This window comes from Triturus cristatus, chromosome 5_2 (genome assembly GCF_964204655.1).
Source record: "Triturus cristatus chromosome 5_2, aTriCri1.1, whole genome shotgun sequence".
In the NCBI taxonomy this organism is placed as follows: Eukaryota; Metazoa; Chordata; class Amphibia; order Caudata; family Salamandridae; genus Triturus; species Triturus cristatus.
In genome coordinates, this window is record NC_140588.1 from 91,793,888 (window position 1) to 91,813,129 (window position 19,242).

A 19,242-nucleotide genomic window follows, 5' to 3' on the forward strand; every position below is an offset into this window, starting at 1 on the left:
TTGATTAAAAATGTCATTTGGATTGTTCCTCATGTTGAATAACTACTTTTTAAAGCCTCAATGTGACCAAAATTGCCATTTTTACACACTTTTTCTCCTACTAGAAGCTTCTATCTTGACCAATTTCAGGCATTAAAATGACTCTAAACACACTTCTTTTAGTTCCAAAAGTGATAATTCATATGCAATAGTCATTTACAGTCAAAAAAATTAAACATTAAAAAAATACCATTTCTGACCATCTGGAGAAAGTTCAACAGGTCACGGGTCATCGTTTTTCATCAGAAAATTGATTTTTGGACTTTAGAAAAATTGATTCAAAATGTCATTTGAATTGTGCCTCATGTTGAATAACTACTTTTTAAAGCCTCGATGTGACCAAAATTGCCATTTTTACAGACTTTTTCTCCTACTAGAAGCTTCTATTTCGACCAACTTCAGGCATTAAAATGACTCTAAACACACTTATTTTAGTTCCAAAAGTGATAATTCACATGCAATAGTCATTTACAGTCAAAAAATAAAACATTCAAAAATTACCATTTCTGACCATCTGGAGAAATTTCGACAGGTCGCGGGTCATCGTTTTTCATCAGAAAATGGATTTTTTGGACTTTAGAAAAATTGATTCAAAATGTCATTTGGATTGTGCCTCATGTTGAATAACTACTTTTTAAAGCCTCAATGTGACCAAAATTGCCATTTTTACAGACTTTTTCTCCTACTAGAAGCTTCTATTTCGACCAATTTCAGGCATTAAAATGACTCTAAACACACTTATTTTAGTTCCAAAAGTGATAATTCACATGCAATAGTCATTTACAGTCAAAAAATAAAACATTCAAAAATTACCATTTCTGACCATCTGGAGAAATTTCGACAGGTCGCGGGTCATCGTTTTTCATCAGAAAATGGATTTTTTGGACTTTAGAAAAATTGATTCAAAATGTCATTTGGATTGTGCCTCATGTTGAATAACTACTTTTTAAAGCCTCAATGTGACCAAAATTGCCATTTTTACAGACTTTTTCTCCTACTAGAAGCTTCTATTTCGACCAACTTCAGGCATTAAAATGACTCTAAACACACTTATTTTAGTTCCACAAGTGATAATTCACTTGCAATAGTCATTTACAGTCAAAAAATTAAACATTAAAAAATTTCCATTTCTGACCATCTGGAGAAATTTCGACAGGTCACGGGTTATCGTTTTTCATCAGAAAATGGATTTTTTGGACTTTAGAAAAATTGATTCAAAATATCATTTGGATTGTGCCTCATGTTGAATAACTACTTTTTAAAGCCTCAATGTGACCAAAATTGCCATTTTTACAGACTTTTTCTCCTACTAGAAGCTTCTATTTCGAACAATTTCAGGCATTTAAATGACTCTAAACACACTTATTTTAGTTCCAAAAGTGATAATTCACATGCAATAGTCATTTACAGTCAAAAAATAAAACATTCAAAAATTACCATTTCTGACCATCTGGAGAAATTTCGACAGGTCGCGGGTCATCGTTTTTCATCAGAAAATGGATTTTTTGGACTTTAGAAAAATTGATTAAAAATGTCATTTGGATTGTTCCTCATGTTGAATAACTACTTTTTAAAGCCTCAATGTGACCAAAATTGCCATTTTTACAGACTTTTTCTCCTACTAGAAGCTTCTATTTCGACCAACTTCAGGCATTAAAATGACTCTAAACACACTTATTTTAGTTCCACAAGTGATAATTCACTTGCAATAGTCATTTACAGTCAAAAAATTAAACATTAAAAAATTTCCATTTCTGACCATCTGGAGAAATTTCGACAGGTCACGGGTTATCGTTTTTCATCAGAAAATGGATTTTTTGGACTTTAGAAAAATTGATTCAAAATATCATTTGGATTGTGCCTCATGTTGAATAACTACTTTTTAAAGCCTCAATGTGACCAAAATTGCCATTTTTACACACTTTTTCTCCTACTAGAAGCTTTTTTTTCCGACCAATTTCAGGCATTAAAATGACTCTAAACACACTTCTTTTAGTTCCAAAAGTGATAATTCATATGCAATAGTCATTTACAGTCAAAAAAATTAAACATTCAAAAATTACCATTTCGGACCATCTGGAGAAAGTTCAACAGGTCACGGGTCATCGTTTTTCATCAGAAAATTGATTTTTGGACTTTAGAAAAATTGATTCAAAATGTCATTTGAATTGTGCCTCATGTTGAATAACTACTTTTTAAAGCCTCGATGTGACCAAAATTGCCATTTTTACAGACTTTTTCTCCTACTAGAAGCTTCTATTTCGACCAACTTCAGGCATTAAAATGACTCTAAACACACTTATTTTAGTTCCACAAGTGATAATTCACTTGCAATAGTCATTTACAGTCAAAAAATAAAACATTAAAAAATTACCATTTCTGACCATCTGGAGAAATTTCGACAGGTCGCGGGTCATCGTTTTTCATCAGAAAATGGATTTTTTGGACTTTAGAAAAATTGATTAAAAATGTCATTTGGATTGTTCCTCATGTTGAATAACTACTTTTTAAAGCCTCAATGTGACCAAAATTGCCATTTTTACACACTTTTTCTCCTACTAGAAGCTTCTATCTTGACCAATTTCAGGCATTAAAATGACTCTAAACACACTTCTTTTATTTCCAAAAGTGATAATTCATATGCAATAGTCATTTACAGTCAAAAAAATTAAACATTAAAAAAATACCATTTCTGACCATCTGGAGAAAGTTCAACAGGTCACGGGTCATCGTTTTTCATCAGAAAATTGATTTTTGGACTTTAGAAAAATTGATTCAAAATGTCATTTGAATTGTGCCTCATGTTGAATAACTACTTTTTAAAGCCTCGATGTGACCAAAATTGCCATTTTTACAGACTTTTTCTCCTACTAGAAGCTTCTATTTCGACCAACTTCAGGCATTAAAATGACTCTAAACACACTTATTTTAGTTCCAAAAGTGATAATTCACATGCAATAGTCATTTACAGTCAAAAAATAAAACATAAAAAAATTACCATTTCTGACCATCTGGAGAAATTTCAACAGGTCACGGGTCATCGTTTTTCATCACAAAATTGATTTTTTGGACTTTAGAAAAATTGATTCAAAATATCATTTGGATTGTGCCTCATGTTGAATAACTACTTTTTAAAGCCTCAATGTGACCAAAATTGCCATTTGTACAGACTTTTTCTCCTACTAGAAGCTTCTATTTCGAACAATTGCAGGCATTAAAATGACCCTAAACACACTTATTTTAGTTCCAAAAGTGATAATTCACATGCAATAGTCATTTACAGTCAAAAAATAAAACATTAAAAAATTACCATTTTTGACCATCTGGAGAAATTTCGACAGGTCACGGGTCATCGTTTTTCATCAGAAAATTGATTTTTTGGACTTTAGAAAAATTGATTCAAAATATCATTTGGATTGTGCCTCATGTTGAATAACTACTTTTTAAAGCCTCAATGTGACCAAAATTGCCATTTTTACAGACTTTTTCTCCTACTAGAAGCTTTTTTTTCCGACCAATTTCAGGCATTAAAATGACTCTAAACACACTTCTTTTAGTTCCAAAAGTGATAATTCATATGCAATAGTCATTTACAGTCAAAAAAGTTAAACATTCAAAAATTACCATTTCGGACCATCTGGAGAAAGTTCAACAGGTCACGGGTCATCGTTTTTCATCAGAAAATTGATTTTTGGACTTTAGAAAAATTGATTCAAAATGTCATTTGAATTGTGCCTCATGTTGAATAACTACTTTTTAAAGCCTCGATGTGACCAAAATTGCCATTTTTACAGACTTTTTCTCCTACTAGAAGCTTCTATTTCGACCAACTTCAGGCATTAAAATGACTCTAAACACACTTATTTTAGTTCCACAAGTGATAATTCACTTGCAATAGTCATTTACAGTCAAAAAATTAAACATTAAAAAATTTCCATTTCTGACCATCTGGAGAAATTTCGACAGGTCACGGGTTATCGTTTTTCATCAGAAAATGGATTTTTTGGACTCTAGAAAAATTGATTCAAAATGTCATTTGGATTGTCCTCATGTTGAATAACTACTTTTTAAAGCCTCAATGTGACCAAAATTGCCATTTTTACAGACTTTTTCTCCTACTAGAAGCTTCTATTTCGACCAATTTCAGGCATTAAAATGACTCTAAACACACTTATTTTAGTTCCAAAAGTGATAATTCACATGCAATAGTCATTTACAGTCAAAAAATAAAACATTAAAAAATTACCATTTCTGACCATCTGGAGAAATTTCGACAGGTCGCGGGTCATCGTTTTTCATCAGAAAATGGATTTTTTGGACTTTAGAAAAATTGATTAAAAATGTCATTTGGATTGTTCCTCATGTTGAATAACTACTTTTTAAAGCCTCAATGTGACCAAAATTGCCATTTTTACACACTTTTTCTCCTACTAGAAGCTTCTATCTTGACCAATTTCAGGCATTAAAATGACTCTAAACACACTTCTTTTAGTTCCAAAAGTGATAATTCATATGCAATAGTCATTTACAGTCAAAAAAATTAAACATTAAAAAAATACCATTTCTGACCATCTGGAGAAAGTTCAACAGGTCACGGGTCATCGTTTTTCATCAGAAAATTGATTTTTGGACTTTAGAAAAATTGATTCAAAATGTCATTTGAATTGTGCCTCATGTTGAATAACTACTTTTTAAAGCCTCGATGTGACCAAAATTGCCATTTTTACAGACTTTTTCTCCTACTAGAAGCTTCTATTTCGACCAACTTCAGGCATTAAAATGACTCTAAACACACTTATTTTAGTTCCAAAAGTGATAATTCACATGCAATAGTCATTTACAGTCAAAAAATAAAACATAAAAAAATTACCATTTCTGACCATCTGGAGAAATTTCAACAGGTCACGGGTCATCGTTTTTCATCACAAAATTGATTTTTTGGACTTTAGAAAAATTGATTCAAAATATCATTTGGATTGTGCCTCATGTTGAATAACTACTTTTTAAAGCCTCAATGTGACCAAAATTGCCATTTGTACAGACTTTTTCTCCTACTAGAAGCTTCTATTTCGAACAATTGCAGGCATTAAAATGACCCTAAACACACTTATTTTAGTTCCAAAAGTGATAATTCACATGCAATAGTCATTTACAGTCAAAAAATAAAACATTAAAAAATTACCATTTTTGACCATCTGGAGAAATTTCGACAGGTCACGGGTCATCGTTTTTCATCAGAAAATTGATTTTTTGGACTTTAGAAAAATTGATTCAAAATATCATTTGGATTGTGCCTCATGTTGAATAACTACTTTTTAAAGCCTCAATATGACCAAAATTGCCATTTTTACAGACTTTTTCTCCTACTAGAAGCTTCTATTTCGAACAATTTCAGGCATTAAAATGACTCTAAACACACTTATTTTAGTTCCAAAAGTGATAATTCACATGCAATAGTCATTTACAGTCAAAAAATAAAACATTAAAAAATTACCATTTCTGACCATCTGGAGAAATTTCGACAGGTCGCGGGTCATCGTTTTTCATCAGAAAATGGTTTTTTTGTACTTTAGAAAAAATTGATTCAAAATGTCATTTGGATTGTGCCTCATGTTGAATAACTACTTTTTAAAACCTCAATGTGACCAAAATTGCCATTTTTACAGACTTTTTCTCCTACTAGAAGCTTCTATTTCGACCAATTTCAGGCATTAAAATGACTCTAAACACACTTATTTTAGTTCCAAAAGTGATAATTCACATGCAATAGTCATTTACAGTCAAAAAATAAAACATTAAAAAATTACCATTTCTGACCATCTGGAGAAATTTCGACAGGTCGCGGGTCATCGTTTTTCATCAGAAAATGGATTTTTTGGACTTTAGAAAAATTGATTAAAAATGTCATTTGGATTGTTCCTCATGTTGAATAACTACTTTTTAAAGCCTCAATGTGACCAAAATTGCCATTTTTACACACTTTTTCTCCTACTAGAAGCTTCTATCTTGACCAATTTCAGGCATTAAAATGACTCTAAACACACTTCTTTTAGTTCCAAAAGTGATAATTCATATGCAATAGTCATTTACAGTCAAAAAAATTAAACATTAAAAAAATACCATTTCTGACCATCTGGAGAAAGTTCAACAGGTCACGGGTCATCGTTTTTCATCAGAAAATTGATTTTTGGACTTTAGAAAAATTGATTCAAAATGTCATTTGAATTGTGCCTCATGTTGAATAACTACTTTTTAAAGCCTCGATGTGACCAAAATTGCCATTTTTACAGACTTTTTCTCCTACTAGAAGCTTCTATTTCGACCAACTTCAGGCATTAAAATGACTCTAAACACACTTATTTTAGTTCCAAAAGTGATAATTCACATGCAATAGTCATTTACAGTCAAAAAATAAAACATAAAAAAATTACCATTTCTGACCATCTGGAGAAATTTCAACAGGTCACGGGTCATCGTTTTTCATCACAAAATTGATTTTTTGGACTTTAGAAAAATTGATTCAAAATATCATTTGGATTGTGCCTCATGTTGAATAACTACTTTTTAAAGCCTCAATGTGACCAAAATTGCCATTTGTACAGACTTTTTCTCCTACTAGAAGCTTCTATTTCGAACAATTGCAGGCATTAAAATGACCCTAAACACACTTATTTTAGTTCCAAAAGTGATAATTCACATGCAATAGTCATTTACAGTCAAAAAATAAAACATTAAAAAATTACCATTTTTGACCATCTGGAGAAATTTCGACAGGTCACGGGTCATCGTTTTTCATCAGAAAATTGATTTTTTGGACTTTAGAAAAATTGATTCAAAATATCATTTGGATTGTGCCTCATGTTGAATAACTACTTTTTAAAGCCTCAATATGACCAAAATTGCCATTTTTACAGACTTTTTCTCCTACTAGAAGCTTCTATTTCGAACAATTTCAGGCATTAAAATGACTCTAAACACACTTCTTTTAGTTCCAAAAGTGATAATTCACATGCAATAGTCATTTACAGTCAAAAAATAAAACATTAAAAAATTACCATTTCTGACCATCTGGAGAAATTTCGACAGGTCGCGGGTCATCGTTTTTCATCAGAAAATGGTTTTTTTGTACTTTAGAAAAAATTGATTCAAAATGTCATTTGGATTGTGCCTCATGTTGAATAACTACTTTTTAAAACCTCAATGTGACCAAAATTGCCATTTTTACAGACTTTTTCTCCTACTAGAAGCTTCTATTTCGACCAATTTCAGGCATTAAAATGACTCTAAACACACTTATTTTAGTTCCAAAAGTGATAATTCACATGCGATAGTCATTTACAGTCAAAAAATTAAACATTAAAAAATTACCATTTCTGACCATCTGGAGAAATTTCGACAGGTCGCGGGTCATCGTTTTTCATCAGAAAATGGATTTTTTGGACTTTAGAAAAATTGATTAAAAATGTCATTTGGATTGTTCCTCATGTTGAATAACTACTTTTTAAAGCCTCAATGTGACCAAAATTGCCATTTTTACAGACTTTTTCTCCTACTAGAAGCTTCTATTTCGACCAACTTCAGGCATTAAAATGACTCTAAACACACTTATTTTAGTTCCACAAGTGATAATTCACTTGCAATAGTCATTTACAGTCAAAAAATTAAACATTAAAAAATTTCCATTTCTGACCATCTGGAGAAATTTCGACAGGTCACGGGTTATCGTTTTTCATCAGAAAATGGATTTTTTGGACTTTAGAAAAATTGATTCAAAATATCATTTGGATTGTGCCTCATGTTGAATAACTACTTTTTAAAGCCTCAATGTGACCAAAATTGCCATTTTTACACACTTTTTCTCCTACTAGAAGCTTTTTTTTCCGACCAATTTCAGGCATTAAAATGACTCTAAACACACTTCTTTTAGTTCCAAAAGTGATAATTCATATGCAATAGTCATTTACAGTCAAAAAAATTAAACATTCAAAAATTACCATTTCGGACCATCTGGAGAAAGTTCAACAGGTCACGGGTCATCGTTTTTCATCAGAAAATTGATTTTTGGACTTTAGAAAAATTGATTCAAAATGTCATTTGAATTGTGCCTCATGTTGAATAACTACTTTTTAAAGCCTCGATGTGACCAAAATTGCCATTTTTACAGACTTTTTCTCCTACTAGAAGCTTCTATTTCGACCAACTTCAGGCATTAAAATGACTCTAAACACACTTATTTTAGTTCCACAAGTGATAATTCACTTGCAATAGTCATTTACAGTCAAATAATAAAACATTAAAAAATTACCATTTCTGACCATCTGGAGAAATTTCGACAGGTCGCGGGTCATCGTTTTTCATCAGAAAATGGATTTTTTGGACTTTAGAAAAATTGATTAAAAATGTCATTTGGATTGTTCCTCATGTTGAATAACTACTTTTTAAAGCCTCAATGTGACCAAAATTGCCATTTTTACACACTTTTTCTCCTACTAGAAGCTTCTATCTTGACCAATTTCAGGCATTAAAATGACTCTAAACACACTTCTTTTAGTTCCAAAAGTGATAATTCATATGCAATAGTCATTTACAGTCAAAAAAATTAAACATTAAAAAAATACCATTTCTGACCATCTGGAGAAAGTTCAACAGGTCACGGGTCATCGTTTTTCATCAGAAAATTGATTTTTGGACTTTAGAAAAATTGATTCAAAATGTCATTTGAATTGTGCCTCATGTTGAATAACTACTTTTTAAAGCCTCGATGTGACCAAAATTGCCATTTTTACAGACTTTTTCTCCTACTAGAAGCTTCTATTTCGACCAACTTCAGGCATTAAAATGACTCTAAACACACTTATTTTAGTTCCAAAAGTGATAATTCACATGCAATAGTCATTTACAGTCAAAAAATAAAACATTCAAAAATTACCATTTCTGACCATCTGGAGAAATTTCGACAGGTCGCGGGTCATCGTTTTTCATCAGAAAATGGATTTTTTGGACTTTAGAAAAATTGATTCAAAATGTCATTTGGATTGTGCCTCATGTTGAATAACTACTTTTTAAAGCCTCAATGTGACCAAAATTGCCATTTTTACAGACTTTTTCTCCTACTAGAAGCTTCTATTTCGACCAATTTCAGGCATTAAAATGACTCTAAACACACTTATTTTAGTTCCAAAAGTGATAATTCACATGCAATAGTCATTTACAGTCAAAAAATAAAACATTCAAAAATTACCATTTCTGACCATCTGGAGAAATTTCGACAGGTCGCGGGTCATCGTTTTTCATCAGAAAATGGATTTTTTGGACTTTAGAAAAATTGATTCAAAATGTCATTTGGATTGTGCCTCATGTTGAATAACTACTTTTTAAAGCCTCAATGTGACCAAAATTGCCATTTTTACAGACTTTTTCTCCTACTAGAAGCTTCTATTTCGACCAACTTCAGGCATTAAAATGACTCTAAACACACTTATTTTAGTTCCACAAGTGATAATTCACTTGCAATAGTCATTTACAGTCAAAAAATTAAACATTAAAAAATTTCCATTTCTGACCATCTGGAGAAATTTCGACAGGTCACGGGTTATCGTTTTTCATCAGAAAATGGATTTTTTGGACTTTAGAAAAATTGATTCAAAATATCATTTGGATTGTGCCTCATGTTGAATAACTACTTTTTAAAGCCTCAATGTGACCAAAATTGCCATTTTTACAGACTTTTTCTCCTACTAGAAGCTTCTATTTCGAACAATTTCAGGCATTTAAATGACTCTAAACACACTTATTTTAGTTCCAAAAGTGATAATTCACATGCAATAGTCATTTACAGTCAAAAAATAAAACATTCAAAAATTACCATTTCTGACCATCTGGAGAAATTTCGACAGGTCGCGGGTCATCGTTTTTCATCAGAAAATGGATTTTTTGGACTTTAGAAAAATTGATTAAAAATGTCATTTGGATTGTTCCTCATGTTGAATAACTACTTTTTAAAGCCTCAATGTGACCAAAATTGCCATTTTTACAGACTTTTTCTCCTACTAGAAGCTTCTATTTCGACCAACTTCAGGCATTAAAATGACTCTAAACACACTTATTTTAGTTCCACAAGTGATAATTCACTTGCAATAGTCATTTACAGTCAAAAAATTAAACATTAAAAAATTTCCATTTCTGACCATCTGGAGAAATTTCGACAGGTCACGGGTTATCGTTTTTCATCAGAAAATGGATTTTTTGGACTTTAGAAAAATTGATTCAAAATATCATTTGGATTGTGCCTCATGTTGAATAACTACTTTTTAAAGCCTCAATGTGACCAAAATTGCCATTTTTACACACTTTTTCTCCTACTAGAAGCTTTTTTTTCCGACCAATTTCAGGCATTAAAATGACTCTAAACACACTTCTTTTAGTTCCAAAAGTGATAATTCATATGCAATAGTCATTTACAGTCAAAAAAATTAAACATTCAAAAATTACCATTTCGGACCATCTGGAGAAAGTTCAACAGGTCACGGGTCATCGTTTTTCATCAGAAAATTGATTTTTGGACTTTAGAAAAATTGATTCAAAATGTCATTTGAATTGTGCCTCATGTTGAATAACTACTTTTTAAAGCCTCGATGTGACCAAAATTGCCATTTTTACAGACTTTTTCTCCTACTAGAAGCTTCTATTTCGACCAACTTCAGGCATTAAAATGACTCTAAACACACTTATTTTAGTTCCACAAGTGATAATTCACTTGCAATAGTCATTTACAGTCAAAAAATAAAACATTAAAAAATTACCATTTCTGACCATCTGGAGAAATTTCGACAGGTCGCGGGTCATCGTTTTTCATCAGAAAATGGATTTTTTGGACTTTAGAAAAATTGATTAAAAATGTCATTTGGATTGTTCCTCATGTTGAATAACTACTTTTTAAAGCCTCAATGTGACCAAAATTGCCATTTTTACACACTTTTTCTCCTACTAGAAGCTTCTATCTTGACCAATTTCAGGCATTAAAATGACTCTAAACACACTTCTTTTATTTCCAAAAGTGATAATTCATATGCAATAGTCATTTACAGTCAAAAAAATTAAACATTAAAAAAATACCATTTCTGACCATCTGGAGAAAGTTCAACAGGTCACGGGTCATCGTTTTTCATCAGAAAATTGATTTTTGGACTTTAGAAAAATTGATTCAAAATGTCATTTGAATTGTGCCTCATGTTGAATAACTACTTTTTAAAGCCTCGATGTGACCAAAATTGCCATTTTTACAGACTTTTTCTCCTACTAGAAGCTTCTATTTCGACCAACTTCAGGCATTAAAATGACTCTAAACACACTTATTTTAGTTCCAAAAGTGATAATTCACATGCAATAGTCATTTACAGTCAAAAAATAAAACATTCAAAAATTACCATTTCTGACCATCTGGAGAAATTTCGACAGGTCGCGGGTCATCGTTTTTCATCAGAAAATGGATTTTTTGGACTTTAGAAAAATTGATTCAAAATGTCATTTGGATTGTGCCTCATGTTGAATAACTACTTTTTAAAGCCTCAATGTGACCAAAATTGCCATTTTTACAGACTTTTTCTCCTACTAGAAGCTTCTATTTCGACCAATTTCAGGCATTAAAATGACTCTAAACACACTTATTTTAGTTCCAAAAGTGATAATTCACATGCAATAGTCATTTACAGTCAAAAAATAAAACATTCAAAAATTACCATTTCTGACCATCTGGAGAAATTTCGACAGGTCGCGGGTCATCGTTTTTCATCAGAAAATGGATTTTTTGGACTTTAGAAAAATTGATTAAAAATGTCATTTGGATTGTTCCTCATGTTGAATAACTACTTTTTAAAGCCTCAATGTGACCAAAATTGCCATTTTTACAGACTTTTTCTCCTACTAGAAGCTTCTATTTCGACCAACTTCAGGCATTAAAATGACTCTAAACACACTTATTTTAGTTCCACAAGTGATAATTCACTTGCAATAGTCATTTACAGTCAAAAAATTAAACATTAAAAAATTTCCATTTCTGACCATCTGGAGAAATTTCGACAGGTCACGGGTTATCGTTTTTCATCAGAAAATGGATTTTTTGGACTTTAGAAAAATTGATTCAAAATATCATTTGGATTGTGCCTCATGTTGAATAACTACTTTTTAAAGCCTCAATGTGACCAAAATTGCCATTTTTACACACTTTTTCTCCTACTAGAAGCTTTTTTTTCCGACCAATTTCAGGCATTAAAATGACTCTAAACACACTTCTTTTAGTTCCAAAAGTGATAATTCATATGCAATAGTCATTTACAGTCAAAAAAATTAAATATTCAAAAATTACCATTTCGGACCATCTGGAGAAAGTTCAACAGGTCACGGGTCATCGTTTTTCATCAGAAAATTGATTTTTGGACTTTAGAAAAATTGATTCAAAATGTCATTTGAATTGTGCCTCATGTTGAATAACTACTTTTTAAAGCCTCGATGTGACCAAAATTGCCATTTTTACAGACTTTTTCTCCTACTAGAAGCTTCTATTTCGACCAACTTCAGGCATTAAAATGACTCTAAACACACTTATTTTAGTTCCACTAGTGATAATTCACTTGCAATAGTCATTTACAGTCAAAAAATAAAACATTAAAAAATTACCATTTCTGACCATCTGGAGAAATTTCGACAGGTCGCGGGTCATCGTTTTTCATCAGAAAATGGATTTTTTGGACTTTAGAAAAATTGATTAAAAATGTCATTTGGATTGTTCCTCATGTTGAATAACTACTTTTTAAAGCCTCAATGTGACCAAAATTGCCATTTTTACACACTTTTTCTCCTACTAGAAGCTTCTATCTTGACCAATTTCAGGCATTAAAATGACTCTAAACACACTTCTTTTATTTCCAAAAGTGATAATTCATATGCAATAGTCATTTACAGTCAAAAAAATTAAACATTAAAAAAATACCATTTCTGACCATCTGGAGAAAGTTCAACAGGTCACGGGTCATCGTTTTTCATCAGAAAATTGATTTTTGGACTTTAGAAAAATTGATTCAAAATGTCATTTGAATTGTGCCTCATGTTGAATAACTACTTTTTAAAGCCTCGATGTGACCAAAATTGCCATTTTTACAGACTTTTTCTCCTACTAGAAGCTTCTATTTCGACCAACTTCAGGCATTAAAATGACTCTAAACACACTTATTTTAGTTCCAAAAGTGATAATTCACATGCAATAGTCATTTACAGTCAAAAAATAAAACATTCAAAAATTACCATTTCTGACCATCTGGAGAAATTTCGACAGGTCGCGGGTCATCGTTTTTCATCAGAAAATGGATTTTTTGGACTTTAGAAAAATTGATTCAAAATGTCATTTGGATTGTGCCTCATGTTGAATAACTACTTTTTAAAGCCTCAATGTGACCAAAATTGCCATTTTTACAGACTTTTTCTCCTACTAGAAGCTTCTATTTCGACCAATTTCAGGCATTAAAATGACTCTAAACACACTTATTTTAGTTCCAAAAGTGATAATTCACATGCAATAGTCATTTACAGTCAAAAAATAAAACATTCAAAAATTACCATTTCTGACCATCTGGAGAAATTTCGACAGGTCGCGGGTCATCGTTTTTCATCAGAAAATGGATTTTTTGGACTTTAGAAAAATTGATTCAAAATGTCATTTGGATTGTGCCTCATGTTGAATAACTACTTTTTAAAGCCTCAATGTGACCAAAATTGCCATTTTTACAGACTTTTTCTCCTACTAGAAGCTTCTATTTCGACCAACTTCAGGCATTAAAATGACTCTAAACACACTTATTTTAGTTCCACAAGTGATAATTCACTTGCAATAGTCATTTACAGTCAAAAAATTAAACATTAAAAAATTTCCATTTCTGACCATCTGGAGAAATTTCGACAGGTCACGGGTTATCGTTTTTCATCAGAAAATGGATTTTTTGGACTTTAGAAAAATTGATTCAAAATATCATTTGGATTGTGCCTCATGTTGAATAACTACTTTTTAAAGCCTCAATGTGACCAAAATTGCAATTTTTACAGACTTTTTCTCCTACTAGAAGCTTCTATTTCGAACAATTTCAGGCATTTAAATGACTCTAAACACACTTATTTTAGTTCCAAAAGTGATAATTCACATGCAATAGTCATTTACAGTCAAAAAATAAAACATTCAAAAATTACCATTTCTGACCATCTGGAGAAATTTCGACAGGTCGCGGGTCATCGTTTTTCATCAGAAAATGGTTTTTTCGGACTTTAGAAAAATTGGTTCAAAATGTCATTTGGATTGTGCCTCATGTTGAATAACTACTTTTTAAAGCCTCAATGTGACCAAAATTGCCATTTTTACAGACTTTTTCTCCTACTAGAAGCTTCTATTTCGACCAATTTCAGGCATTAAAATGACTCTAAACACACTTATTTTAGTTCCAAAAGTGATAATTCATATGCAATAGTCATTTACAGTCAAAAAAATTAAACATTAAAAAATTACCATTTCTGACCATCTGGAGAAAGTTCAACAGGTCACGGGTCATCGTTTTTCATCAGAAAATTGATTTTTGGACTTTAGAAAAAATGATTCAAAATGTCATTTGAATTGTGCCTCATGTTGAATAACTACTTTTTAAAGCCTCGATGTGACCAAAATTGCCATTTTTACAGACTTTTTCTCCTACTAGAAGCTTCTATTTCGACCAACTTCAGGCATTAAAATGACTCTAAACACACTTATTTTAGTTCCACAAGTGATAATTCACTTGCAATAGTCATTTACAGTCAAAAAATTAAACATTCAAAAATTACCATTTCTGACCATCTGGAGAAATTTCGACAGGTCGCGGGTCATCGTTTTTCATCAGAAAATGGATTTTTTGGACTTTAGAAAAATTGATTCAAAATGTCATTTGGATTGTGCCTCATGTTGAATAACTACTTTTTAAAGCCTCAATGTGACCAAAATTGCCATTTTTACAGACTTTTTCTCCTACTAGAAGCTTCTATTTCGACCAACTTCAGGCATTAAAATGACTCTAAACACACTTATTTTAGTTCCACAAGTGATAATTCACTTGCAATAGTCATTTACAGTCAAAAAATTAAACATTAAAAAATTTCCATTTCTGACCATCTGGAGAAATTTCGACAGGTCACGGGTTATCGTTTTTCATCAGAAAATGGATTTTTTGGACTTTAGAAAAATTGATTCAAAATATCATTTGGATTGTGCCTCATGTTGAATAACTACTTTTTAAAGCCTCAATGTGACCAAAATTGCCATTTTTACACACTTTTTCTCCTACTAGAAGCTTTTTTTTCCGACCAATTTCAGGCATTAAAATGACTCTAAACACACTTCTTTTAGTTCCAAAAGTGATAATTCATATGCAATAGTCATTTACAGTCAAAAAAATTAAACATTCAAAAATTACCATTTCGGACCATCTGGAGAAAGTTCAACAGGTCACGGGTCATCGTTTTTCATCAGAAAATTGATTTTTGGACTTTAGAAAAATTGATTCAAAATGTCATTTGAATTGTGCCTCATGTTGAATAACTACTTTTTAAAGCCTCGATGTGACCAAAATTGCCATTTTTACAGACTTTTTCTCCTACTAGAAGCTTCTATTTCGACCAACTTCAGGCATTAAAATGACTCTAAACACACTTATTTTAGTTCCAAAAGTGATAATTCACATGCAATAGTCATTTACAGTCAAAAAATAAAACATTCAAAAATTACCATTTCTGACCATCTGGAGAAATTTCGACAGGTCGCGGGTCATCGTTTTTCATCAGAAAATGGATTTTTTGGACTTTAGAAAAATTGATGCAAAATGTCATTTGGATTGTGCCTCATGTTGAATAACTACTTTTTAAAGCCTCAATGTGACCAAAATTGCCATTTTTACAGACTTTTTCTCCTACTAGAAGCTTCTATTTCGACCAACTTCAGGCATTAAAATGACTCTAAACACACTTATTTTAGTTCCACAAGTGATAATTCACTTGCAATAGTCATTTACAGTCAAAAAATTAAACATTAAAAAATTTCCATTTCTGACCATCTGGAGAAATTTCGACAGGTCACGGGTTATCGTTTTTCATCAGAAAATGGATTTTTTGGACTTTAGAAAAATTGATTCAAAATATCATTTGGATTGTGCCTCATGTTGAATAACTACTTTTTAAAGCCTCAATGTGACCAAAATTGCCATTTTTACACACTTTTTCTCCTACTAGAAGCTTTTTTTTCCGACCAATTTCAGGCATTAAAATGACTCTAAACACACTTCTTTTAGTTCCAAAAGTGATAATTCATATGCAATAGTCATTTACAGTCAAAAAAATTAAACATTCAAAAATTACCATTTCGGACCATCTGGAGAAAGTTCAACAGGTCACGGGTCATCGTTTTTCATCAGAAAATTGATTTTTGGACTTTAGAAAAATTGATTCAAAATGTCATTTGAATTGTGCCTCATGTTGAATAACTACTTTTTAAAGCCTCGATGTGACCAAAATTGCCATTTTTACAGACTTTTTCTCCTACTAGAAGCTTCTATTTCGACCAACTTCAGGCATTAAAATGACTCTAAACACACTTATTTTAGTTCCACAAGTGATAATTCACTTGCAATAGTCATTTACAGTCAAAAAATAAAACATTAAAAAATTACCATTTCTGACCATCTGGAGAAATTTCGACAGGTCGCGGGTCATCGTTTTTCATCAGAAAATGGATTTTTTGGACTTTAGAAAAATTGATTAAAAATGTCATTTGGATTGTTCCTCATGTTGAATAACTACTTTTTAAAGCCTCAATGTGACCAAAATTGCCATTTTTACACACTTTTTCTCCTACTAGAAGCTTCTATCTTGACCAATTTCAGGCATTAAAATGACTCTAAACACACTTCTTTTATTTCCAAAAGTGATAATTCATATGCAATAGTCATTTACAGTCAAAAAAATTAAACATTAAAAAAATACCATTTCTGACCATCTGGAGAAAGTTCAACAGGTCACGGGTCATCGTTTTTCATCAGAAAATTGATTTTTGGACTTTAGAAAAATTGATTCAAAATGTCATTTGAATTGTGCCTCATGTTGAATAACTACTTTTTAAAGCCTCGATGTGACCAAAATTGCCATTTTTACAGACTTTTTCTCCTACTAGAAGCTTCTATTTCGACCAACTTCAGGCATTAAAATGACTCTAAACACACTTATTTTAGTTCCAAAAGTGATAATTCACATGCAATAGTCATTTACAGTCAAAAAATAAAACATTCAAAAATTACCATTTCTGACCATCTGGAGAAATTTCGACAGGTCGCGGGTCATCGTTTTTCATCAGAAAATGGATTTTTTGGACTTTAGAAAAATTGATTCAAAATGTCATTTGGATTGTGCCTCATGTTGAATAACTACTTTTTAAAGCCTCAATGTGACCAAAATTGCCATTTTTACAGACTTTTTCTCCTACTAGAAGCTTCTATTTCGACCAATTTCAGGCATTAAAATGACTCTAAACACACTTATTTTAGTTCCAAAAGTGATAATTCACATGCAATAGTCATTTACAGTCAAAAAATAAAACATTCAAAAATTACCATTTCTGACCATCTGGAGAAATTTCGACAGGTCGCGGGTCATCGTTTTTCATCAGAAAATGGATTTTTTGGACTTTAGAAAAATTGATTAAAAATGTCATTTGGATTGTTCCTCATGTTGAATAACTACTTTTTAAAGCCTCAATGTGACCAAAATTGCCATTTTTACAGACTTTTTCTCCTACTAGAAGCTTCTATTTCGACCAACTTCAGGCATTAAAATGACTCTAAACACACTTATTTTAGTTCCACAAGTGATAATTCACTTGCAATAGTCATTTACAGTCAAAAAATTAAACATTAAAAAATTTCCATTTCTGACCATCTGGAGAAATTTCGACAGGTCACGGGTTATCGTTTTTCATCAGAAAATGGATTTTTTGGACTTTAGAAAAATTGATTCAAAATATCATTTGGATTGTGCCTCATGTTGAATAACTACTTTTTAAAGCCTCAATGTGACCAAAATTGCCATTTTTACACACTTTTTCTCCTACTAGAAGCTTTTTTTTCCGACCAATTTCAGGCATTAAAATGACTCTAAACACACTTCTTTTAGTTCCAAAAGTGATAATTCATATGCAATAGTCATTTACAGTCAAAAAAATTAAATATTCAAAAATTACCATTTCGGACCATCTGGAGAAAGTTCAACAGGTCACGGGTCATCGTTTTTCATCAGAAAATTGATTTTTGGACTTTAGAAAAATTGATTCAAAATGTCATTTGAATTGTGCCTCATGTTGAATAACTACTTTTTAAAGCCTCGATGTGACCAAAATTGCCATTTTTACAGACTTTTTCTCCTACTAGAAGCTTCTATTGAGACCAACTTCAGGCATTAAAATGACTCTAAACACACTTATTTTAGTTCCACTAGTGATAATTCACTTGCAATAGTCATTTACAGTCAAAAAATAAAACATTAAAAAATTACCATTTCTGACCATCTGGAGAAATTTCGACAGGTCGCGGGTCATCGTTTTTCATCAGAAAATGGATTTTTTGGACTTTAGAAAAATTGATTAAAAATGTCATTTGGATTGTTCCTCATGTTGAATAACTACTTTTTAAAGCCTCAATGTGACCAAAATTGCCATTTTTACACACTTTTTCTCCTACTAGAAGCTTCTATCTTGACCAATTTCAGGCATTAAAATGACTCTAAACACACTTCTTTTATTTCCAAAAGTGATAATTCATATGCAATAGTCATTTACAGTCAAAAAAATTAAACATTAAAAAAATACCATTTCTGACCATCTGGAGAAAGTTCAACAGGTCACGGGTCATCGTTTTTCATCAGAAAATTGATTTTTGGACTTTAGAAAAATTGATTCAAAATGTCATTTGAATTGTGCCTCATGTTGAATAACTACTTTTTAAAGCCTCGATGTGACCAAAATTGCCATTTTTACAGACTTTTTCTCCTACTAGAAGCTTCTATTTCGACCAACTTCAGGCATTAAAATGACTCTAAACACACTTATTTTAGTTCCAAAAGTGATAATTCACATGCAATAGTCATTTACAG